The sequence below is a fragment of the Acinonyx jubatus genome, chromosome A2 (genome assembly GCF_027475565.1).
Source record: "Acinonyx jubatus isolate Ajub_Pintada_27869175 chromosome A2, VMU_Ajub_asm_v1.0, whole genome shotgun sequence".
Classification (NCBI taxonomy): Eukaryota; Metazoa; Chordata; class Mammalia; order Carnivora; family Felidae; genus Acinonyx; species Acinonyx jubatus.
This window is the reverse complement of record NC_069383.1, coordinates 79,577,146-79,603,122: the sequence shown is the minus strand read 5'-3', so window position 1 is coordinate 79,603,122 and position 25,977 is coordinate 79,577,146. Positions and strand designations below refer to the sequence as shown.

The 25,977-nt window shown below is 34.6% G+C and overlaps 1 protein-coding gene across 2 annotated transcripts in view; it reads right to left on the bottom strand.

Moving 5' to 3' along the window:
* The window catches only part of SEMA3A (semaphorin 3A), a 209,683-nt gene that overhangs the window by 163,805 nt on the left and 19,901 nt on the right, over positions 1-25,977 (bottom strand). The gene's annotated exons all lie outside the window — the stretch shown is intronic.

The following is a 25,977-nucleotide window of genomic DNA, read 5'->3' as shown; positions in this document are numbered from 1 at the left end:
TCGGTCACTAGCAGGATTTTGACATGTCTTGAATGTCTATCTTCCAAGACAGATTTCCCTCTGAAGACCAAACAAGGGCTTACCAAATACTTCTATGTAGATATTGTACAAACATGTCAGAGTTTGCAGGACTTGAACAGAACTCACTCCCTTTTCTTCATTCCATTACTGACATTATCACCTTTCTGTATGTTTAAAACTAGATGCAGGTATCACTCAATCATGTAACCCAGAGCCTCTTCATCATCCATCGGTCCAATCCATCACTCCACTTTGTTAAACGCTACAATAATTTCTTGTGTATTTTCCTTTGCTTACATCCTCATTGTCAGTGTCATAATTCATTTCCTCATAATTTCTTCCTTTGATTATTATAACTATATTCTAAAAGAACTTCCTCCGTAGGTTTACACTAACAAACCATACTAGTGCTACCTCCAGAATAATTTTCTACAAAACAAGGTGAGAAAAGGGCACTTTTACTCTATCATTTTCCTTTGAATCTCACATGGAAAAAAAGAAAAGAATAAGAAAACAGACAAGAATATCGGTCTTAAATGAAGAGAGGAAGTAACCCCAAAGAAATATCAAACCACAAATTAGTAAGAAAACATGTCCAATATAGCAAAAGCATGAAATGTTTCGAGACGGAATGCTGAAATCTGGCACATACCTTCATATACTCCAGGTAGGATCGAATTAGTAATCAAAAGGTTAACAAATCATAAAAGTTGTATCCTCAAATGCTTAATTACAGCAACAAACTCTAGGAATCCATATGGCTATTATAGGAAAATGTCCATAAAAAGTGAAATTACACCTAAAGTACAAAGGTGGCATTACCACCACCACCACCACCACCACCACCACCACCACGATCATCACAAGTAACACTTGAATGCAAGGTACTGTTCTAACCACATACATACAGCGGATTATTATATATAAAGTGATCACAGTGCTATATCAGTCTAATTATCTGTAGAAGAAAGGCTAACCATCTACTTAATTAATTATTGAATTTGAGATCTAAAAAAACCTTTAGACTATAAAGTCTGATTACTTTCATTTACAAAAAAGCATAAATGACTTTACAATGAATAGTTGCAGAGGCCAGGTTTATATTAAATTCTCCTGGCTCTTAGTTTAATGTTCTTTCTAAATAAGTCTCTAGAAAACTCAAGACATTAATTTTCTCTTAATTTTTTTCTGCCTGATCTTCGATAAGTTTTTGTACAAGTATCTGCTCAAAAAATAAAAGCTGCTAACGATTTAGAGGAAAAAAAACCCTAATATAAGATACTAATTTTTACTTCTTGGAAAAAAATGAATTTAAATATCATTATTACATAAAGCAACTAAATGTTTTAATGTGACTAAAAGTGATTAATACAACCCTGTATTACAATTGATCACTTATTTCTGTGCAAGATGATTAGTCAGTAAAAGTCTCCAATTAAAGTATAGATCTTTCTTTTATAATAATTCACACTGGTTTAATTTAGTGCATTGAGTGATAGGCTAGTAATCCAGAGATCGAAACTCTGTTTTTGATTCTGTCTTTATGTCTTAATTATTTATGAGGCTCCTCTACAGGCAGGTTTCTATTACCAGTAAATGTTCATTAAATGCCTATGAGTAGCAAGAATTGTATTATCATTAGCAAAGTTAAAGAAAACAAAAAAGAAGCCTATCTAAAGAATACACCTGAAAGTCTGATTTATCAGGCAGTTCTGGTCAATCATTTACACATACCATAGCATATATTTCAGTGTGTTCTTGAAATAGCTGTCATATTCCAAATGGCTATAAGAAAGCAAATGTTTTCTAATATTTATACACTATATACTTTAATTTTCCAGTAACAAAACTGTGGACAATATTCACATATGGAGAATTAAATAGCTATAAACCACTTATTACATGTTATCTTTTATATATACCCACTGTAAGAATTTTTTAAAAACTGCTTAAGAATTTCTCTGAATTTTTCTAATGTTGAGAAAATGAGCTTTTACTTAAGAAAGAAAATGAGTATTTCATCCATATTTTTCCATCATTTCCACTCCATGATATGCTTATGGGAGGAAAGAAACCTTCCTTATTCACTGACAAGAACTGATACATTGAAGTGTGACCATTCCAGAGAACATATTTACTTTAGTGTTCATGAGTGTCCCTTTTTGACTGAGGTAAGAATCTATTTCTTAGAGTTGGAAGAGAGAGAAGGTCACAAGAAAGTCCAGGAGATCATATGGACACTCTCAAGGATCAATCCAGTAACCAAATCAGAGGAGCATGTCTGTGTGGATGGGGATAGGAATTACCTAAAACTTAGATTCTGTGGACAAAAGATATTTACTACATGTTTATCAAATGAATGAGTAGATGAATTTCTGATTAGGTGGATAAAATGAACGTGTTTATGAGTGTACAACAGGGTATGTGGGTTAGATTACCCATATCTTATCCTGCTCCCCTTATTCCTCTAGTCTTTTCATTCTCTAAATTGCATGGTGTCTGGGTGTCACAAACAAATGCAATTTGAGTTTGTCAGTTAAAGTAGAAGTTGGTTCACCTGAGAGCTTATTTTATTGTCTTTTCAGGGGGATATGGAGAATAGGGAGAGCATTCATATGGCATACCTAGGCATGTCCCACTGCTTTAACCAGAATAGATACATTTTGATTATGAAGGCTTCTGGCTTGCCCATAAAAGGATTCTGTTTGAAGCAGATTTCCTGCAGAGGGGTGGAAGAGAGATGGAAGAGGAGGGTGTTTGTTGAAAACCAACGAACTCAAAAGATCTCTAGATGAAATCATACAATATGTTCTGAGTCTATTCTGATCTTAGTGACAATAATAATCCTATTAATGATGACTCATTATGTTTCCCCTAATAATGTGTTCAATTTTGGAGTGGGCACATTTCAGAAATTATTAATCAAAAGAAGTCAGATGCTTTAATGAAGTAGGTTTATAAGATTTCACTGACATTCTATAATTTTTCTATATACATAAATAAAAGGGGAGATTGATTATTACATAGATAATTTGGGCAAATTAAGTTTTCCTATATTCTACACTGCCCAAATATTTTCTTTTTTTTACAAAAATTATCTCATGGTATTAGTTCTAAAATTTACTTTGTACAGAAAGAAATAATAATTTAAAAATTTTATCTTATATAGAAAATGAGACAAGTTAAAATTGTTCAATTTTATTTTCTAAACACATTCTGCTGTAAGTGTATTCTAAGACTGGGTCATGTTTTGGAATATTTGGAGATTACAATTAAAGATAATGTGAGCCAGGATTGATTTAAGAGCCCTGAGGACAATTCAGTGATTCCCTAGAATGAAACTAAGAATGCAGCATGTTTATCGAAAATCCTTGCTTTCCCAGGGCTCATTAAAATCAAGCATATCTCTGGGCTGAACAGGAGGACAACATTCAACATTCCCGGGACCAATGCAGGGCACACAGACATTTATCCCCCCAAGAACAAAAGTCTAATTCAGAACCCGATTTATCTCTTTTAGAATGGGTAAAAAAAAAAGCAGCGTAAGTCCATTTCTTATTAAACTTGCTTCTACACTTCATCAAAATCATTACCATTTCCCTTTCATAAAACAACAAAAACCAAACCAAAACACTAATAAAAATTTTAAAATGAATGATAAATAATAAACGTTGTTTAAAGTGACATATGATTGGGGCGCCTGGGTGACGCAGTCGGTTAAGCGTCCGACTTCAGCCAGGTCACGATCTCGTGGTCCTTGAGTTCGAGCCCCGCGTCAGGCTCTGGGCTGATGGCTCAGAGCCTGGAGCCTGTTTCCGATTCTGTGTCTCCCTCTCTCTGCCCCTCCCCCGTTCATGCTCTGTCTCTCTCTGTCCCAAAAATAAATAAACGTTGAAAAAAAAATTAAAAAAAATAAATAAATAAAGTGACATATGATCTCCTTTTAATCCCTGCCTTAACACGCATTCAAAATGAGACTCCTCCATTAGTTTGAATACAGAGAATAATGGGAAAATTTGCCTCAAGACACAGGGAAAGTGTTATTAGTGCTATTAAGTTCTAATGAAACCCTCACAGCAGTTCTATGTGAGCATGAAAGAGTCATATAACATTATCTAAGGTCCCCAATTTCTGAATTCTTACCTTTTCCTGTTACTTGTTTCTTTTGCATGTAAATAGTTAAAAGATTATCTCTGCCAATCATTTCTTTATAATATTACTATTACTAAGTTTTGGATTAAGTAATTGACAATTATTTTCTATCTTTAAAATTAGAATATTTCTTCAAATACAGGTATTTATTTTTTTAATTTCTCTTCAAATCAATAAATTGTTATACAAATAGGAACCTATGTACTCCCACCTCAGAAAACTTGCTTTAGGAGCTAAGGTCTTGTTTTTTGCTGTGTTCCAAAGTGGCAAAACATTTTTCATAACATTTCCAAGATTTTAAATATTTCTTTTAATTTTTTATTTCCTTGTAAGGCAATTATCTAAAACAGGCATTTGTCTCTTGTTAGGCTAAATGCCACTCCTGGTAAGACTCAAAAAGTGGTAAAAACCATAATTACAAAATCAAGGAAAAAATTTCTAGTTTTCTCAATTGTAACTGTTGTTTTATCATTTCTAAGTACTCAAAGGGAAGAAATTCTACTTTAAAAACTCAAGAAAGTAGTTTAAAAGTTCATAGCTGAGTTTGTTTGATGAACTTAATGACTTCCACCTCATTTAGGAAATCAGAATCTAAAAAATGTTACACTCAACTCTCTTGATAGGCTCTGGAGTTTATCAGCCCTGCTTTGCCACTTCATTAGCTGTCAAGAACCAGTAAGTGATACTGCTATGAAAGTCTTGATTCAGGTAGTTGAGAATGCTCTTATTGCAAAAGTACCAATTATCAACAGAAGCGAAATCAAAAGACGGTCTATCAGGAAAGACACATCATCCACATACATACAGTTGGTTATCATCTTTGTAGACATCAAAGAAAAGGAGAGCTTTTGAACTATCAGTAGTTGATTTGTAACATTCAGAAAAAATACACACATTGATTTAATATACACTGCAGCAGAGTTATCACTGACCTTGGAACTCTTACCTTATAATCATGTGAGGGCAACAAAATAGGAATACAAATGCATATTTTCTTACCGAAGGATAAATGCATAAAAGATAAAAATATGCACTTTTTAATTTCTGTGCTTAAATGGATGCTTATACTTGGTCTTACACTATTTTTGTGGCCAATCTTTTACTAAATATATTTGTGTTTTGTTAAGTAAGCAATTCCACAATGAGCTTTCCCTTTAATGCACATATACTATTTGGGGTTCAAAATACTACCTTAGTGAAATTTAATTTTAATTATAGAGAATTTTATTTCCTCCCTACCTTCTACAGTTGATAAACTGGAAAAGCATAAACAATCTTGAATATTCCAAACAAAAGTTAGAACATATTTTCTGTGACATTTACATGCCATTTGTTATACATCAAGAACTGTTGAAGCTATCTCTTTGCCCAATGAAAGCAAACATACATATTAATGAATGAAGGATCCTATACTGGTGTGTTCCATAAAACACTAATTTCCTCTGATGCTCCATGGAATAAAGTATTCCATGAGAAGCTGGAATGTGGGAGAATACTGCATATATTATATTATACTTCAAATTAAGACCTTAAAAGACTTTTGGAGGTCTAGCTGTGGGTAAATTTACATAAGGAAACTACTAAACCTGTTTCCCAACCTTGTATGATATATTTTTTTTTAAATGTAAAAGCACTCCTACTTTCAAGAAATATTCAGGGAGATACTACCATATTAATAGAAGACTCTGATTACTAAAAATGCTACTTATTGATAAATACTAGGATATTAAACAGAGAAAATAGTTTGGTTGGGATTATTTTTAAATGATAGACATTTTCCAGGCTAATTGTTCTGAAAAGTGAATGCAGACCAATTCCTTTCTTTGTGCTGTCATCTTGCCTTCAATTCCTGTATAGTTTTGGAGGGTAACAGTATTGTAATAATAACATCCCATGTTTTTGGTAGATTCCTTAATCTGATTTTAACTTATTTTTAATATAAGGTAAACAGAAACCAAAAAAGGTTAGGAAATTAGTGTAACAAATATTTAATATCTAATTCAGCTAATGATTATTAGGCGTTGTCTGAAAAAAAAAATAGGACAGTTTCCTAGAATTGCAATCATATGTCTAGAAATGAAAAGTAAAACAAAAGTCACTTTATGTTTTGTATGAGTTTCAAAAGAGTGCTTGGTTTTTGTTTTTTTCTCTTTTTGGTTTTAAAATGTATCTGTATCTGTACAGTTTTGACCAAGACTTTCTTGTAAAATGGCATACAGTTTAACTATTGTATATATTGTAACATATATCAGATATATGCACATAGCTAGATCATTACTCTGATATATATACAGGCCTGAGGACTGACAGGTGTCCGTCTGTCCTAGTGAGAGTGGGGGGCCTTCCAAGAGCTGGCCCAGCGAAGGAGGGCACCCGGTCCTGTGTGTTGAGCCTCGCTGGGGCTTTATGGCAGTTGACAACACTGTAGCACAGTCCTGTGTGCTGGCCATCAGCTTGTGTCCCTGTCACATGATGTTTTGCTACGCAAGCAGAACCAGTCTTGACTAAGCATTCAGATGGGAGAGGACAACTTCTTAGCACACTTGCGGCCATTCCTCCCTCCTGCACCCTTGGCTGACATGGCTAATTAATCACTGCATTCAGAATCCTCCCATCAGCCAAGCTCGCAGGCCCTTCTCAAGGATGAGGAACCTTGCTGCCAGCCTAGTGGGGAAAGTAAGCCTTGTGAACAATGATCAGAAAGACAGGCCCCAATACTAAAAGAACACCTAGGTCTCAAAGTCAAGCAGTGGCCCAGTGAGGCCTAGAACTCACATCTAGGGCGCTATTCACTGCCCCGCTCTTGGTACCGCTCCTTTCACACCTGCACCAAATTCTGGAACTCCTCTACTCCCTAATCATGCATCTGGGAGTGCTGGCTAGCTACCTTGAAATACTCCTTAAACACAGCGTTGTCCCTGGCACGGGAAGGAGTTGGTGTAGAAAAACCTCCAGCAAAGCCTGCTCAGGGAGCAGCTTCCAAATCCCAAGTGGCTTTTTGAGCACCTGCTGTATGTCCCAAGCTGGTTTATCTACAGCTGGGCCTACGGGCAACCTGATTCCCTCTGCTGTGCAGTGGCTTTCTTGTTCCTGTGACTCCTGAGTCCACCAGGCCAGCCCCCACAACGGCGGGTGCAGGGAAACCGGGCACGAGCACCCGCACCCCTCCCCCCACGGGCCCCGGGCGGGGAGCGTGAATTACCTACCCGCGCGTACAGCCTGGCTCTCTCTGGCGCTGTAGGAAACATCCATTGCGGAGCTAATACTGGGGGATGGGCGGTGTTTTGGGTTTTAAAAAGTATCCCTTTTTAAAATGATAAATAATATACCCTTGTAAACATATTAAAATAATAAGACAGACCAGCATTTAACGGAAGTGCTGGAGGGCAGGGTGAGCCAGGCGAGACGTAAACGGACTCACAAAAGTCTCCGGGAACAATTCCGCCAGGGAGTCGGAATATTCTGCCCAGAAAAAGCCAGATCTCGCGAGATCTCTGCAGTTCTACGCGGGCTGACAGGGGCAAAAAAAAACCTGAATGTTTACTTTTTTTTAAGTGAACATAACGGTCGGAAATGTTTAGTTGCCTAAGGAAAAGGCCTCAAAGTACATAAGTAAAAATCGATGGAACTACACAGAGAGGCAAATCTACCGTTATATTCAGAGATCTCAACAATCGTCTTCAAATAATTGGCAGACCACCCTTCAAGTATATTTGTATATAGTAAAGGTACAGAAAGGATACTGATTATCAACCTTCTTGACTTCGTTGACATTTGTAAAATACCTGCAATAAACAAGAATACAATATACAGCCATTTCAAGTAAACATGAAACGCAGATAGCTCATATTCTAGGCCAGAAAGTAAGTCTCAATAAATGTAAATAATTCAAGTCATAAAGTATGTACTCCTACTGCAATGTATTTTTTCCGTTATTGATTTATGTCAAGGAAAATTATATTTTCATGCTGAAATAGCATGTCTGAAATGCTTGAGTCCAAATGTCCACCTCTCTTTGAGACTTGTGGAATCCTTAAAAATGACAGTAGCTAGTTTAATTCCATTTGTGTGCAAGACATTACATTTTACTAAAGCAGCTGTTTTTCATGGACTATGTCCAGGTTTCTCCTCAGGATATAAACTAGTGACCTCATACTTCCAACTCAAGACCTATCTATCAACACTCTTTCCCATGCAAGATTTTCATTATGCAGGATTCCTCCTATGGTTGGATCAGCATATCCAGGACTACATAAAATAGTGTCTCTTTTAATTAGACTCAAATGTGCTCAAGTCCCATTAGGTTTTCATAGATTTTTTTTAAGTTACTCCAAAGTTTCTGGGAGAATTTGAATGTATTTTAGCTTTCATCAACTCTATACCTTCCTAGTCTATAGCTTCTATATTTTAAGAAGTTGATGTGCTTTGGGCAGGTGTGCCTCGTTCTTTCCAAATAACTTGACAAAAACACTTGACCTCAAATAGGCCATCTTTTCCACTTGGGGAATTTCTCTTGGGTAGATGAGAAATTGTGTCAACTTGTATCAAATATGCCCTTAAGAAGTTACCAAATGCAGTTCTCAGCTTTAACACTTCCTTCTTCTGTATGCTCATTAGCTTATTTTAATTATGTAGGGAAGAATGAAAATGATTGAAGTCAAAATGTTTTAAATATATTTCTACTCTAAAATACCCAAGAAAAGTTTTAAAAGTGTGCATTCTATTTGATGATGAGATCTGAGATTTAAAGTTATATTGGTAACATTTGCCTTACATTTAAACAGCAAAATATAATTACTTTCAAATATATCCAGTTTAACTGTAGGGTTAAGGAAGATTCTGAAAGCTCAGTTTTTGTTCTGCATATCATATTAAATCTACATCTGATTTATGATGGAGCTACTGGCAAGAGTCTATGACTTTTTTTTTGCCTCTGTGACTCTACATGTAAAATACCTGCTCCTAAATATTTCTTAGGCTAACTTAAAAAGAAAAAGAATGATGTAATGTCTAAATATCTTTAACATCTTTTCTTTCTGAAGATGTTATAATGATTCCAACTTTTTAAGGCTCCTAGACAATTTCTTTCCAACTGGAATTTTATAAATTACAACAAGACCTTTTATTGTGGGTTTTTTGTTCACTTTTTTCATATCATCCTCTGGAATCAATGGTTACCGTATTTATAGGATACATCAGGGGGAAAAAAAAAGAAAAAATGGGGTTTATACATCTTTACATGACCAAAGTATCATGACTCCTGAATTATTTGGATTCAATTTAATTTTAAAGTCTCCATCTGTAAGCCTTATAGCAGAAAAGTGCTCTTTCCAAACTTTCCCTCCTACAGGTAATCACAAACCCCGTAAAGTGTGACCTTTAAATGCTATTGTTAAAAAAATAATAAAAATACAAGAAATGCTATTGTTAGAGCTATGATAGCATCCTTGGGTCACTCTATGCCTTAAAAGTATTTACAAAATAATTTCTTAAAAAAACACTATTTAGATCAATGTTGCATAACTGAGCGAGCCACAGGAAAGGATAGTTTTATTACTTCACTTAGTATTTATTGCCTGAATTGTCTGTGAAGGGATTATTTGTAAAATACACATTCCAATTCTACGTATGTGGCATGTTTCTGTGGGAAAGTTTGTGTGCATATAAGTCTGTATACAGTGAAGATACACATGTCAAAAAGACATGAAATGTATGTGGGAATATTATGTTTTTCACCAGCTGTGTGTTACAGCCATAGGATTTCTTCCTTATATATTTATTTGAATGAAAGTCATAGTCTTCCATCCTGACCCATAAAATGTTAATCCTTTCAAGAACGTCTCAATTTCTTTTGTTAAAGGACTCTGTATAACAATATCAAGACCAAATCCTTACTTGGAGCTAACCTTTTCACCTAAAGGTGGATAACCAGACTTGAAATGTTCAATCTGTATGCCAACACTGACTTAAAGTACACGTATAGAATCCTTTGTTTAAATTCTCCCCAAATTAGCAATCAGCATTGTAATTTTCAAGCTTGGTATATACTGAGTAAGTGAGTGAATGTTCTATGCAATTTTAACATTATCTGGAATATTTGCATAGGCAAAAATGCACTCTTTTGAATGGCATGAGAAGGGCTGCTAATCAAAATTCTTTTGAGTATGAAAATCTATTTTTCCTTCACACTGGTATTGCTACTTCTCCAAAATCCTTATAATGATATTTTACAATTTGTATGTTTACTTTCAAAAATGAAGGTAAAACCAATAGCTATTAACTTTTTTCCATATTGGAAAATGTCTACATCCCATGAAATATCATACTTTATTATTGAAAGATGAATAACATCTGTAGGGATCTCAAAAGGTCTTGAGTTCAGAACCTGTTGAATGCTAATTTGAGACTTTGTGTACAAAGTTTGCTGATGACCACACACTGACTAATACCCAGCAAGGTTAAGGGGACTCTGTAGAGTGGATCTGCTAGCAAAAAGTCAAAAGGTACATTTTGCATGCTGACTTACTTTAATGGAGTTTGTGCGTGTGTGTGTGTAAAAGTAGCATTAGCCGTCTTTTCTGAAGAACCAGAGCACATAGTTAGTTCAAGCAACTTTAATATTCTGCCTGAGGGAATCTTTGAGACTTTAACTATAGGAAAATTGAGAGAAAAGTGTACAGTTGTTGCAATTACCCAAATTTAGTAAGTCACAGTCAATGCTACCCTTAAAGTTCATCTCAAACTCACAGACACCTTTCAATTGCTACCACTAACAATCCAGTTCAAGACACTATCCTCTTACTTGGACTTATGCAACATAACTAAATAAATTCAACTATACCATTCGATGCCCTGGACACAGAATAATCAGGGGGATCTTCTTAAAATATTACCATATGATGGAACTTCTCTTCTTGAGTCCAGATGATAGGGCCAGTATCTTATTAATTCTCATCATCTTCAGCCTACTTAGATCTATAGTTCTGTTATGTCTAAGGTCACTCAAAAATTTTATGGTCTAATTCTTAAAGCTGGCCTCTGTAAGAGTTTGTAATTTCATAAGCAAGCCTCATTTGACTTGCTGGATCTGGTAAGCAAGGATTTTTTGCATTATTATTAACTCAAAATATTTTGCTTTTTTAATTTTTTCCCCAAAGGACAGGAAGTTTTGCCCAATTTCCCCTTTTTACAAAAACTCACTGAAACAATCTGCCACTGAGCATAGTGAATAGCCGCTTGAAATTGTTTACCGAGGTTTTAAAGGTCCAAGAGTCAGAGAATTCTAACTGATCTTTTAGTGCTTGATACAGTTGTGGTGATGTTAAAGAATTGTTTCTACACCCATGGAAGTACCCAGTCCTTTCAAAATTGCTAAACCTTACAAGGACAACAACAACAACAAATGATAATAATAATAAATAACAAATAAAAAACAAAGAACTCACCTCTTTCAGACTACTTTTTTCATTTTATGGTAATTTAAAAGAAATAGGGTGGGGTTTTTTTTGAGGGGAGAAAGCACTCATCTTTACCAATGTATTTTTCCCTAGGAAATATTACACATAAATCCTATTAAATAGTGAAACATTTTGGATGCACAACTCCTACATAAAGCTCTATCAGTCTCTCCTTGCTGTATTTCCAAGGGAGCTGACATAGTAATTGTGGGGGAAATAAAATTAGAACACCACCTCCTCACACCAGTTAGAGAAAAGCATTCAACATTAAGGCAATTTGCAGTTGGAGAAGTGTGTTACTTAGTGATACTATAATTCAATGACAGAATAAACTGTCAAAAAATACAGTTAGGCTTTTTTAGCTCTTGATGCACTCTAAGCATTAATGGTTCTAGTAACGTGAGGACTGAAAATACCCAGGTTTAACCACTAGCTTCAGGTAATTACTTATATACAAGCTGGGTGTGGACAACTGTGTTCCAATGGGCTCAGTATTTTGAGTTTCATATTTGGACATTTTGCTGTTAGAAAGCCAGAAAAGAAACATTGAAACAGAGGGAACAAAGTCCCACAGTAGAAAGCATCAATTTTCACACTAGAAGGAATAAAAAGAGGAATTAAGATCCTAAGTTGATCCTCAAGATATGACTGCTTCTTGACCTATATTTATTTCTGAAATAATTTATGGCTTTTGAAACCACAAAAGATAGGTGCGAGATCTTAATAAAATCTGAGGTACTGTAACCTTACAGTAAAAGTATATTCTTAAGGATTATAGTGATGCCACATTTATTCCCGCTAACAAAACTGCACCAAATATTGGTATTGAAATATTTTTACCGTAGACCATTTTGTGGAGTAAAAGAAAAATGAGTATTTATTTAGTTCTACCTTACACCAGGTGCCCTCACACCGTTTATATATGTTATCCTTATAAGGACTTTATGAGGTAGGTAGAGATATTCCAATTTACAGATCGGAGGAACAGCAGTCAAAGAGGTAAAGAAACATGAGTAGGACCTCAGAGCTAGCAAGTGTCAAAGCTATCTGAGTTTAAAGTCAGCACAGGCCCCATTCTGCTTGCTCCAACAGAACTATTCACCAGAATTGAGACAAAGGGTTGTCCTTTGGCATGAGTAGAAGAGAATGCTTTTTATAGATGTACTTTCAAAATCAATTCAGAGATTAACATGTGAACACACAACCTTTACACTACAAACACTGCCTATAGCACAAATCACCCCAAGCACACTCATGGGACACCAGGAGTTCTGGCTCCTCTACGTTAGGAAAACCAATGTTAGAAGGTTTTTACTCTGCTAAACTATAAAAGTAGCTGGCAAGTGCAGGAAATAGGTGGTTTGAAGCGATGAATGAAATGATTTCATTGTATACTGTGTATTTTTTTTCTGCTTTGGAGGGCGTAGAAATATCTTGATTTATGGGAAGAACGGCTAGATCTCTATGCTTTGACTTTGGAACTAGTACAGAAAAATTGGAGGACAAGTGTGCTCATTCATATGTAAAATGCTTTTGCATATTGACTTCAGATCAAAAGCAAATAGATATTTAAAATTCCGACAAACCAATTGTCAGGGGAGAGGATATGAATGTATTCTGTTTCTTAAATATCCGGGAAGAATTAATATTTAAATTTACTTGATGCTGTTGATACTTCATTTTCGAGCACATTGATAGAAGCTTATCATTAAAAATAGCAACAATATATTCAAAAACGGCTTGGCTCTGTAGTAATTTTAATCCTGACCCCAATTCCATCTGGAGAGTGTAGCCTGCTTAAGTATACAGTATTTAACATAGGGTCTTATTGGATTTACTCGGAATAAAATATTTATATTTTGAGTTTCAGGTTACTGAAAGAGCAAGAATATTCAGCTTCATGTAATTCCTACTAAATACTATACACATAATATTTTAGTGACTTTTGTCTATGTTATGGTGCAGAAGCTCCTGTGTACACAAAGTTTGCTCTAAAATGTCATTTATTAAGTCCATTTTTTTCTAGTAAAAAGAGTCAACATAGAAACAATTAGATGCTTACTATACATGAGTGACCAGTAGAGTTAATTTCACATGTACACATTAGTACAGTTCTCCAAATGTAGATGTGGGGAGGAAAATAAAGCTGAGTACCCAGCTGGAGCCAAATAGGAGATCCAGACTTGGCTCAACTTCAGGAACTGGGGACTCCTCATTTGTTTTAGGAACTGGGAAGAGGGGGACAAGAAAGAAATTTCTTAACAAATTCAGGGATAAAAATTGGGGGATAGCAGGTTGTCATTCACTTTGTCTTTTGGCCAAAATTACAGGTAGAAGCTTTACTCCTTCCATAGCAGACTGTTAGACTGGGAGGGAACCATTACTTGCAATTCACCAACAAACAACCAAAGCGCTTGGTACACCTCAAGATCTTAGAGGTAATGCCCTGCTGAAGACTTCCAGAAAAGGTCTCACTACTTGGTGGCTTAGCAAAGCTGTGGCTGTGTTACCTAGTGCTCTAAGGCCCAAGGAGAATGGAGGTGTAGAGCTAAGTAATAGCATCATTTGGTTGATAGCTCCTGCTAGCTGAATTAGATTTGCTATTGAAAACGCAATGAGACAGCCTCTGGGATCTCCCATAAATACTTAGGAAGATAGTTGCTACGCGGAGTCTGAGACCTTGCATTTGGACTTGTATACCAAAGAAAATACAAGTATACCAAGAAAAGTACAAGTGATTCATTCATGTAATTGCTGTTAATTCCTTTAGGAACTCAAGTTCCAAGTACTCTGCAAGGACCATTAAAATTTATTTTCTAGGTAAGAAAAGAAGGAATATTAGTGACAAAGTAACTCGTCAAAGACCACACAAGTTATTGGAGCTGTATTTTAATCCCAAATTGTTGATTCCAAAATCCAAGCTTTTTTCCAGGATTCATATGCTTTGTACATAATCATCTTCATCCTATAAATTATACTTACTTACAGGAATAAAGTTAAAGTTTCAAGTTTTATATGTACGTGTGTGTGTGTTCTATATGTTTTATATATATATGTAATATATACATATTATATATGTATTTATTTATGTTATATATATGTTACTTATATTTGTTATATATGTATACCTTTTTTGTAAGGCTCGGTTAAAGAACCAATACAGGGAGTAGATGGTGAGAGCAAATATATAACAAAGCCCCAAAAATCTAACTGTCCTTATTCTATATAAGTGAGTATTTTGGGAATTTTTTTCAGAAATGGCAAAGTTAAAATGATAAACAGTGGTGACACCAACTTCAGTTTAATAATGTTGAACATTCGAGTATCAAAGATGCTCGAATTTGAAGAAAATATTTTCATATTTTCATAAAGACGGGAAAACAGCATCATCCCTCAATTAACGTATTATTTTAGATGTAATTTTAAATAAGCAATTCATTAAATTAATAATATAAATAGATATTTTTCTACATCCTAAATTTTATGAATTCATGTTGGTCGATGTTTGGGAGAAATCTTATTTGTAAATTATTGATCACTTTCTAAAGAATCATCTTTTTCTGGGGGCCTATATTTATGCTTTTGAGGGAATTACATTTCTATAGGAAAAATGATAATTAATTTCATATAGTACTATTTGAATAGAGATGTTAAATCATAAAACCAAAGGTAAATACTTGTAAAAGATACTTGAATGAAGTTTAGGAACCATTTCTTGTAATTCTGTTTATGCCCTAACTCACTGATAAATTCATTGCCATGATTTATTCCGAATTATTAGTAAAATAGAAAGATGTTTTTGTGACAAAATTCCTGGAATATATCTGATAATTTTACCTCCAGAACTTCTTATACAATTATGAAAATTAGGATTGTATTTAGATAACACTCTTATGGATGAATAAACATTTCTCTTTTGTGTTTGGGCTTCTACCTATACCTAAGAAAGGATGCTCTTGTCGATTTGCTGATAACAAATCTAAATTACTTCTGCGGTATTTGTTTATTCAGAAAATGGTTATTGACTGTGCACTATATGATAAGCATTGTTCTCTGCATTGGGGAGAATGCATATGAATCCTGGAAAAAAGCTTGGATTTTGGAATCAGTAGTTTAGGATTACAATGCAGCTCTAACAACTTGTGTGGTCTTTGAAAAGTTACTTTATCACTAATGAAATAGAGAATGCCTGATAACTATGACTGCTTCAACCTATGTCATTTTTATCTTAGACCAAACACTTTTATATCAGCACAGCTGGTCCTCGTAATAACCCTAAGAGGTATATTCTATTATTACTATTCCTAATTTATGGTGAGAAAATGTATTAAGAAACCTATACATGGTAAATAGCTCAAGAACATAATATGGGCAGCTTGGCTTAACAATCTTTGCTCATGATTATTATGCAGCACTTCCCTTCATGCTTTGAAACAATAAATCCAGTAAACAGCTCTTAATATTTAAAACATTTCTTATGCCCATGATATTAGGCCCAGGTGGACACAGAATCTTCATGTTAATATATGTTCAACACATAATTGTATCAAGTCTCCGATTTAGACTTTATTTATTTATTTAAGACTATATAGTAAACATGAGCATATGTGATACTGGATTGTATAAAATATGGAAAGTAAAAAGGGGTAAGACAAGATACATAAGTAACAGCAAAGTTGAGTTGATCATGGACAATGTATTGTGTGATCTTTTTCCTCTCCATTTTGTTTATTCCCGCTTCCCCAATTCAGAGAACAATGCTCATCACATAGTGCATACTCAATAACTATTTGCCGAATAAACAAATACTGCAACAGTAATTTAGAGTTTCTGGATTGTGGCTGTGACTGGCAGAGCAGAATGATGGGATAATCAAAGACAGGAAGAGTTAAAAATGTAAGACATCTTCTAAGATGTGGTAGGAAGATGAAGGGAAATTCCTGACTGGGGGAAAAAAATAGAAGGGGAGGAAACCTCTTCAGGATTCTGACCCAACAAGGACATATATGGTCCTCAAGATACCTATGGGCCATGTGGCCAGGGTCTCCAGGTGGCAGCTGAATATGGATTGAAGCCATCAAAACTCTGAGTGTGCACCACATCCATGGCATCCCTCTGAATAAAAGACAGTAGTTTGCTTCCATGCTTTATATCATGCAACCACAATTCAATGGATGAGAGATGTCTGCCTGAGCCAAAGTCTACGCTCTGTATGTCTCTGACATGGTCTGGCATAATAACTCTTTCCAGTAGAAATATTTTGTTATTGAATCCTAACTGAAAAGATTAAATTTACTCTCACAGGGATTTTTAATTCCAGAGACATGGAGAATTGAATATGGCAAGCAACCAGACCCAGAGGGAAGGTTGTAAGAAGAACCCAAGACAATAAAAGTCATTAAAAGGCAGAAACATTAAAAGGTGGAGAGTAGAATACATACAATTTGTAGGCGGTGTTAATAGAATAAGACAGGGAGAAATGATAATCTTCTGGCACAAATTTTTCTACATCATTTAGATGCAGAATGTTTGAGAATTCCCAGTGTCTCCATTTCCTAGTTCAAGCTTCACCTCACTCCAAGAGATTAAAAGAAAAGTTACTATAATATCCATTTCCAAATGCACACGCAAGAAACAAACAAAATAGAACTATCAATACTGAGACTATTTGTTGAAATGGCTTCCTTTTGAAAAACATTTCAACAATGATTGTAATTTTGAAGCAGAAAATGAAATAGAAAAGTGGGCCACAAGCTAAATCAACAAATGATTGCTATAAATTATTAGAAAAAATAGGTGACAGGGTCCAGCTGTTTTTGTTTGACCATATTTACTGTCTTAATACCCATAGATGATACAGCCATATCTCATTCAATAAGTGAAATACTACCTAATAGAAATAAAGGCAACATGGTTTAAAGTCAAGGATAATTCTATGTAAGCTTAAAAAAAATTCTGGAATTCTATGTTCCAGGCTGATGTTTAATTAGAAAATATTGCTTCTGAAAAAGAAAAGGAAAGATAAACAAAGAAGTAGTAAGTCAAAATAATGTGTCTCCTGGATTGTTTTTCCTTACATTCAAATGACTCTTACAAAAATTCAAATTAAATTAATGTGCATATCCCCTCTCTTTTGACTAATTTAGTGCATGGTGTATTTACAAACTCACTTGTTCCATTTGCAGCCCCCATGCTGGCACAGAGATCTATGTTCTATTGCTTTGATTTCTAACGCTTAAAACAGCAAAGCTTTTGCGGTGTCAGCTGCTTTCATTAATAAAGACAATGACAATATTACAAATACACCAAGGATTAAAAGGAAGAAACTTTCTACAAATGTATCTGGCAGAAGAAATAAATGTATGCTTCAAAGAAGAGCATCACATTTTTCCAAACCTGGAAGAAAATGAATGATGGCTATCTAATTATGGAAATGATGTCAATTTATACCATTTCATATACAAGTTAGATGGTTAATAAAATAGAATCTTATTTCATAATTTGGTGGAGCCGATGCTAACATAATACCTACAAGTTCACAACACATGAGTCTTTCTGCCATTTGAGTTAATCTTTTAATATACATTTTCACGATTACTTCATTATCTAACTTTATCAGATAATGATTTAAACTTATTTTCTATTTGGTTATAATATATAACTTTATTTTCCTGAGGGTTCAAGCTTGTATTGAACTATGTACTACCTGAACAGTGATCTCAAACCTGACAAGCTTTAAAAAAAGTTGATGCTAATATAATTAATCCTGAGTAGAAAACAGGTGTCACTATTTTATTTTCCTCCATCTCACCAGCTGATTTTAATATATACTCAGTGTTGAGAACTCTACATTGTCCCCCAATTCATTAAGTATTATGATAAAAATAATGTCTATTATAAATTGTAAGGAAAATTCCTAATATATAAAAACACTTCTCAGTGTAGAGAAGAAAATAGGGGCATTAAGTTTCTTCATCACTTACGTTATCTGTAAAAACGACGGAGCATTGTAAAATATTCAAACAACTTTATGTGGATGCAAGCCCTGGGCCCTATCTCTGCCACAAATCCTCAAGAATAAAAACAACGAATTATCTAGGGCCTCAATTTTATAATGAATAAAATTAGTGAGTGGGCCTACAGGACATGTAATATCACTGGTTGATCATTTTAAAATTTGGGCATCATAGGGGCACCTGGGTGGCTCAGTTAAGCATCCAACCCTTGATTTCGGCTCAGGTCATGATCTCACGGTTCGTGGGTTTGAGACCTGCATTGGACTCCGCACGGACAGTGTGGGACTTGTTTAGGATTCCCTCTCTCTCCCTCTCTCGGCCCCTCTCCCACTTGTTCTCTATCTCTCCAACACAAATAAACATGAAAAGCATTTTTAAGTTTGGGCATTAGAGATAATCATTTATGTATCTATATAAATGCTCTTTATTATAAACCTTGCTTACTGAACAAAATGTAAGTGGTAGTGAAGGATTTTAAAATTAATTTTAATGAGTTTATCGTTTTCTTTAAATAGAAATTATTATAATTGTATTCTTTAGATATTAAAACTAAAATTCATAAATAAAAAGATACTTTTTTTCAGATTTTTCTTCTTTGCTGTAAAAAAACAAAATTCTGCCTTTTTACTGTTAGGTCACAATGAACAGCCTATAATTAATCAGTCACAGAAAAAATGACACTTTCTTGGGTAGAATATAAAATAATGTGATCACAGAGTGCAATGTTGTTATTAATGCATGTAATAAAGATGAAATCGATTTTAAAAATAGGATGCTATTTGTTAAAACTGACCATAACTGGTAACAATTCCTTTGTATGAATCTTCAAAGCTTTTTAGTAGAGAAGATATCACTTGTCTTATTAAAGAGCTTCATAGTTAACAGATATTAAGACCTAAATGTGTTTATCTTTCAGGCTATTTTTATTTAAAAATGAAATGCCTTCTCGTAATGAGAGTTCCAGCCAGAAAAGTAAACAACTGTTTTAAAAAGAAAAAATGAAAAGAAAGAAAATGACAAATATAAGTGTCAGCAAGCACATTGCAATTTCAGTCTTCAAGTTGCAAAGATGAATGAGACATCAGGTGCAAACAGCTTTGTTAGCGTAGCCCTGACATAAGTTATGGAAGGCGAACACGTCTTGGTACTCTAAGTTACAATGACTCACTCCCTTGTGATGATAAAGCATGTTTTATATGCGTTGTTTTACATTTTGCCCATCCTCCCAATTATAAAAGCCGAACTTTTCATTTAAAAAATGAAAGTGACATTCTGTAACATAGGAAGTACACAAAATTAAAGTGCAACTACTATTATTTCTTAAGGTGCCTAACACTGCAGTGAATTTTTAAATGGAAGTTACAGGGTTTTGCAGTGGGGATTTTTATGCTAATAAGGCTGCACAATAGCAAACACTGACAATTTTGGATTATAAGAAAATGCCATTACACTTTTTTTTTTTGCCATTTGCTGTGTTTATACTTGTGACAGTCATATGAGATACATTTGATATGTGTGCAAAAAACTTTATACGGAGTTTTCAAGTGGAACAGAGCAACTGAAAATTATTCTAAGATTTTGTGAATATTGTGATAGACTTGTCTTTAGAACATACATATATGTAAAATCTCTGATAATATTTTCAGACTTCCTTGCATTTAAAAATTTAATTATTGAATCTCCTTGGATGTGTACAATCGATTCTCATGAAAAGCTCTTGATGCATAAAGAGATTTCCAAGCTGAAAACAGACAGTGTGTGGCTTAATGTTTGCCAAGTGTTGCCATCTTAAAATCTTGACTGTTGAAACAATAACATTTTGGCTGCTTTTATAACACTCATTTAATGTTTACAGTTTAGTACATGCATTTTTATCAACAGAGGGCTTACCTAATTAAACTGGACCAGTGTAAGAACTAGGTCAATGTATTGTGAACAAAATAATCCCAATATGGTTGGGTTACAGAACAGCTCAATTTTGCTCATTGAGTTCTATCGATTTTTGGCAGAGAGGAAAGAAAGTAAGAACAGATGGTAGGAGAAAGAAATTGAGCTGTCGGGTGATGGAATACACTATCACACTGAATTATAAAGAATGGTGCTCCAATCTCCCGAATACTTATTTCAATTAGGGTACAAAATCAACACATACCACTTATTCTGAAACAACACAAATTTTTCAACAAAAATGAGCAGAGAGTTCAGTTTCACGTTGTGACCATCCAGTATTAACATAAGACATTGCCTGAAAGGGAAAGGTTGTTCTTTGCTGTTGGTTTAGTGAAACATAAACTGTATTTCTTGTTTGGGTTGGAGACTAGAAAGAGATTGGCACTTACTCCTTGACAATGTGAGTGTTCAGACCTGAGGGTTTTATACTACCTTGAAGCTTTAAGCTTTAAGCTTTTACTTTAAGCTTTTATATATATATAAGCTGAATGTAAATATATAAATTAACACTTTTGCCCTGACAAAGAGGAGAGTGTTCTACATTCAAAGAGACAAAAATGACTAGAAAACTTCATTCTTCTCAAAAGATTAACAGAGATCTATCAATCTACCATAATATGGCAAATTAATTTCATGTTGATATCGGCATTTCTTTCAACTGCCTTTTATTCTTTTATAATGTATATCTAGATAAGTAACATCTTGACCAGCAAAATAGTAGTTACATGTAAGATTTGTAAAAAATAAAACGGAACAAAAATAAGTAAAACTATTGATGATGAAGACAGAATTCTTATAGTTTAAATGAACTATTATGATACAAAAAAAATATCCTATTAAGAGAGGACAAAATTATATTAATGCTAAATATTTTTAAAGATTTTTTTACTACACATTATATTATATTCTGCTTATATGGGAACATAATCATCTTGAGTTTTTTGCATTTGCTATACCATGAGGATAACAATGTAAGCCGTATCAGGGTGCTTCAAACAGTCAAAGAGACAAAGAGCAGCTGTTACCTTATAAGTTCAGTCATAGAGGAAGGAAGCTCGAGGATCAAAAGCAAGATTTTGCTATGCTTTTAAATTTCAAATCTCAAATATACTCTTTTTAAGTTTTGTATCAGGGCCACAAAACGTTGGATTTTGGCTCAGTTCCTGATCTCACAGTTTGTGGGTTTGAGTGTCAGGCTCTGTGCTGATTGATAGCTCAGAGCCTGGAGCCTGCTTCACATTCTCCCTCTCTCTCAACCTCTCCACTGCTCTGTGTCTCCCTCTCTCTCTCTTGGCCCCTCCCCTGCTTACACTCGTGTGTGTGTGTGTGTGTGTGTGTGTGTGTGTGTGTGTCAAAAATAAATAAACATTAAAAAAATTTAACTTTTGCATCAAAATGTGTCTGTATTTTATGAGTTAACCAACAAACATATTAATTTTGTACATTTCCATACCATCAGTTATTGGGATCAAATTGACTTTGGACCTCTACAAGGCAAAAATAAATAGCTTGGACAGGGTCATACAGCAAATATCTTTGGCATTGCAGACCAAGAAGCAACACTGAGGATGCTGTGTAGGTACTTCTGGAACAAGAGAGAACAACACGTTTCCACCAATTTTTCATCGATAAAAACTCCAAACTCGATTTATGGAATTGAACTTTGAACTTTATATAATTTTCACATTACAAATATAATCTTGTTTTGACTTTGCTTCCAACCATTTAAATATACAAACTCTTCCTACAAGATACACAGAAACCAGCAGCTGGCTGGATTTAGCCCACAGATGGTAATTTCCTGACCTCGGATTCAACCTATCATTTTATTTGTGTTTTGGAAAATATCTAAATTAGAGAAAGAAACATAAGTTTATTTACCTGAAACAGTATGTCTCTTAACCTGAGATACACGTTTCTGATGTGTGTACCTAGAAGGCTTTGAGGAAAATATTAATTTAATGACTAAATTCTGAATTCTGATCCCTATCACAAAGGAAAGAATAGCCTTTGTTTTTCCCAACACTATTTATGGCTATAGTTCAGCGACAAAGTATGGTGACAATTATTCTTTGAAGTATAGTTATTATTTAATATCTTAGTTATAATTCACATCCTGAGTTTCGCTCTGTTTCATGCATTTGTACTATTTTTGTCATATAATCTTTTAAGGTATCAATGCTAACTACAAAAAAAGTAAGAGTCTTCCATTGAACCATCTGAATTATTTATTTTTAATCTTTTTTAAACGTTTATTTATTGTTTGAGACAGAGAGAGACAGAGCATGAATGGGGGAGGGGCAGAGATAGAGGGAGACACAGAATCCGAAGCAGGCTCCGGGCTCTGAGCCATCAGCCCAGAGCCCGACGTGGGACTCGAACTCACGGACCGCGAGATCGTGACCTGAGCTGAAGTCGGACACTTAACGACTGACCCACCCAGGCGCCCCCCATCTGAATTATTTTTAAAAACACTTATAAAAATGTTATTTATTTGCCAGGAAGATGGGATCAAATGCATTTAATACAAGGGAGAAACCGAGAATGGACAAGTTCTCTACTAAGCTGCATAGATGATGGTACCATACACTGAATGGTAGAGGTCAAGAGAAGTCTGAGAGGAGAAGCTGATGAACTCAGGCTGACATGAATTCAAGTTACATATGAATTGAAATTGGTACATCCAATGGGAGAGACCTGGCCTGCAAAGAAATATATGAATCTAGAATTCACAAGCAGAAATATAAACCGTAAATCAAATCCTAGGGTCTAGAAATACGAGATAATGCACAGTTTGTGACTATCAAGGCAAGTGCTTTACTGTTTATAATTGAGTATTCCAATTGTTCATCTGGGTACTTCTCAAAACATGTTTTAAGTGAATGAGCTGAATTAAAAACTAAAATATAACCTGTGATGTCCATAGTTGCCAAATTGTTCTTATCCCTGAACAGAATAACTCATCACTTACTGTAAAACTAGAGCAGCCACATTATCTAAACACAGTTTTTCTCTTTCTTCTTGAAAGATTGATGAGCCTCTTAACATTTCATAAAGACTGCCCATTTCATTTATGCTGAGAAGTAATGCCTCCAATAAAGCATCTGCAATAGAATGTGACAATCGGCTCTAGTCTCTGATTTCATTCATTTGTCAAAAAGTTTGCCAGAACTTAGAAACCTTTATATGAACCAGGACCAATTTGCCACTGATGCTGGGGTAGTATTTGGATGTTAGGAAGGGATTTATGGTTTAGAGAGTAAATCCTGTGGAACACAGAGGTTTTGCATTATTTCAGCCTCAACCAGCCATATTATAGAAGTTTCACTTGAGTGTTGCATAAAATTTTCTTCAAGTCTATAATAATGGTTTGTATGCTAAAATATCTTAAGCATCAACTAAAAAACAGGCTAAAATAGTTTGCTTTTGCAAAATTACTTCGATACATTACTTTTTTTTACTTCAGTAAACTTAATTATGTAATGGCATATGATTAGCTATGCATTGCTGGGAAACCACACATAATGATTCACTTCAAAAAAACAGTGAAAGATTTTATGAAAAGCTGTACCATTTTCTAAATAAAAATATAGAATAAATAAAAATCTAAAATTAGAATTAATGCTATAATCCTAATTGTTCATTTTCTTATGTGGCCCATCTACTTAAACAGAATTTTTTTCCCCAAAGATTTTAGATATTACTATGGGTCTTGAGTTAGGAAAAGATCAACAATTTGTGTTTCACTTCTTGGAAACGCAATAGGCTCTGAATTTTTGCATCTCAAACCCCATTGTAAGACTTACATCAGGAATTTTAGAACTCTGGGATTTTGTAATTAATTTTTAAAGCCATCTTTTTCTCCTGTAATGAGTGTGTAGAATTGCACAGTTGCAGCCTTTAAACAGTGATTTCTTCCAATCACTTGGAATCGGATCTTTTTCAATGGAGAGGAGTGATTACAAGTGACGATTTCACTTGTATGAGGTATCTAAAATACATAAGCTCATAGAATCAAGCGTGTGGAATGGTGGTTACCAGGGGCGAGGGGTGGGGGTAGGGAATTCGGAGCTTACTAATCATCAGGCATAATGTTTCAGTTAAGCAAGATGAATAAGCTGTAGACATCTAATGTACAACAATGCATCTATAGCCAATAGTAATGTATTGTACATTTAAAAATCAAGAGGATAGATATCATGTTAAGTGTTCTTACAATTAAAAACTCATAAATGTTTAGTGTTAAGCAGACATGAAAATTCTAAAACCTCTTTTTCCTTACAACTTGTTCGACTTGTTCTACTTTGGCCTTTAGCTTCTTCATCCATAAAAGGATGGGAAATGTCTACTGCCTAGAATGGTCGTAATGATTACACGAGACAGCGTACACAGAAATCTTAGCACTATTTCTATTCACATTATTGTCTATCATCCCCATTATTAACTGTAACAGGAATAAGGGAGTTTTTTCGTGTAACTTTAAAAACAATTGTTTTACTGCTAACCTTATTCAAACATCAGCATGCATCAACATCGGGGAATATCAACCATTCTCATAAAAAGGAAATAGCAAGCTAGCACCTCCCTGTTTAACCTATGTCAGATGATTATCCCGAGTGACCTCTTTCCCTGGCTTTTGAGTCATGAGGGATCACCACTCAGAGGAGGTATATAGGCAAGGTTAGTAATCAGCATTCGGTGTTATTTGGGATGCTGGATCTAGGGTTGAAAACAGGAATTTTCTAGAGAACAAATTCTATTCCCTTCCTTTGGGGCCATCTGGATGACTTAAGGACAGAGCAGGAAATAAAGAGATAAATGATTTGGGTTATTTAAATGATACCAGCAAATGTTTTGATTGGAAATCTACAGCAGTCTTTTTACTTTTCTTCTTTCTATTACTATCGTTTTGAATGAACCTATCAGATAAACATTTTATCAGGTGGATGCATGTACTATTGAAAGCTTGATGTATGAATCTTACATGTCTGGAAGTAGGCAAAGGAACAGACTCTATGTGAACCTTGCTTGCCCCACTAAAGAATGCTCTGAAGTTTTATAGGAGTTTTTATTTATGGTCACAGTGATTCACCAACACTAACAAGCATTAAATTTTCACAGCACTCCTATCACTTTATTTGGCATGGGAAATGGTAAATCTGTGACAGCCTAAATATGGGATTCTGATTAAAACTCCAGTATTTTTTTTCCTAAGGATAATTCTTTCTATTTAGTTGCTCCCTTTTTAATATATGCAATATCTTATTTCCTGTAATTTATAAATTATTTAGGATGCAGTTCTTAAATTTCAGCAGATACGAATCTTACTACAAAGTGCAGATTTAGAGGTTATTCTGTGGTATGTTGTAAATTGCTGAAGC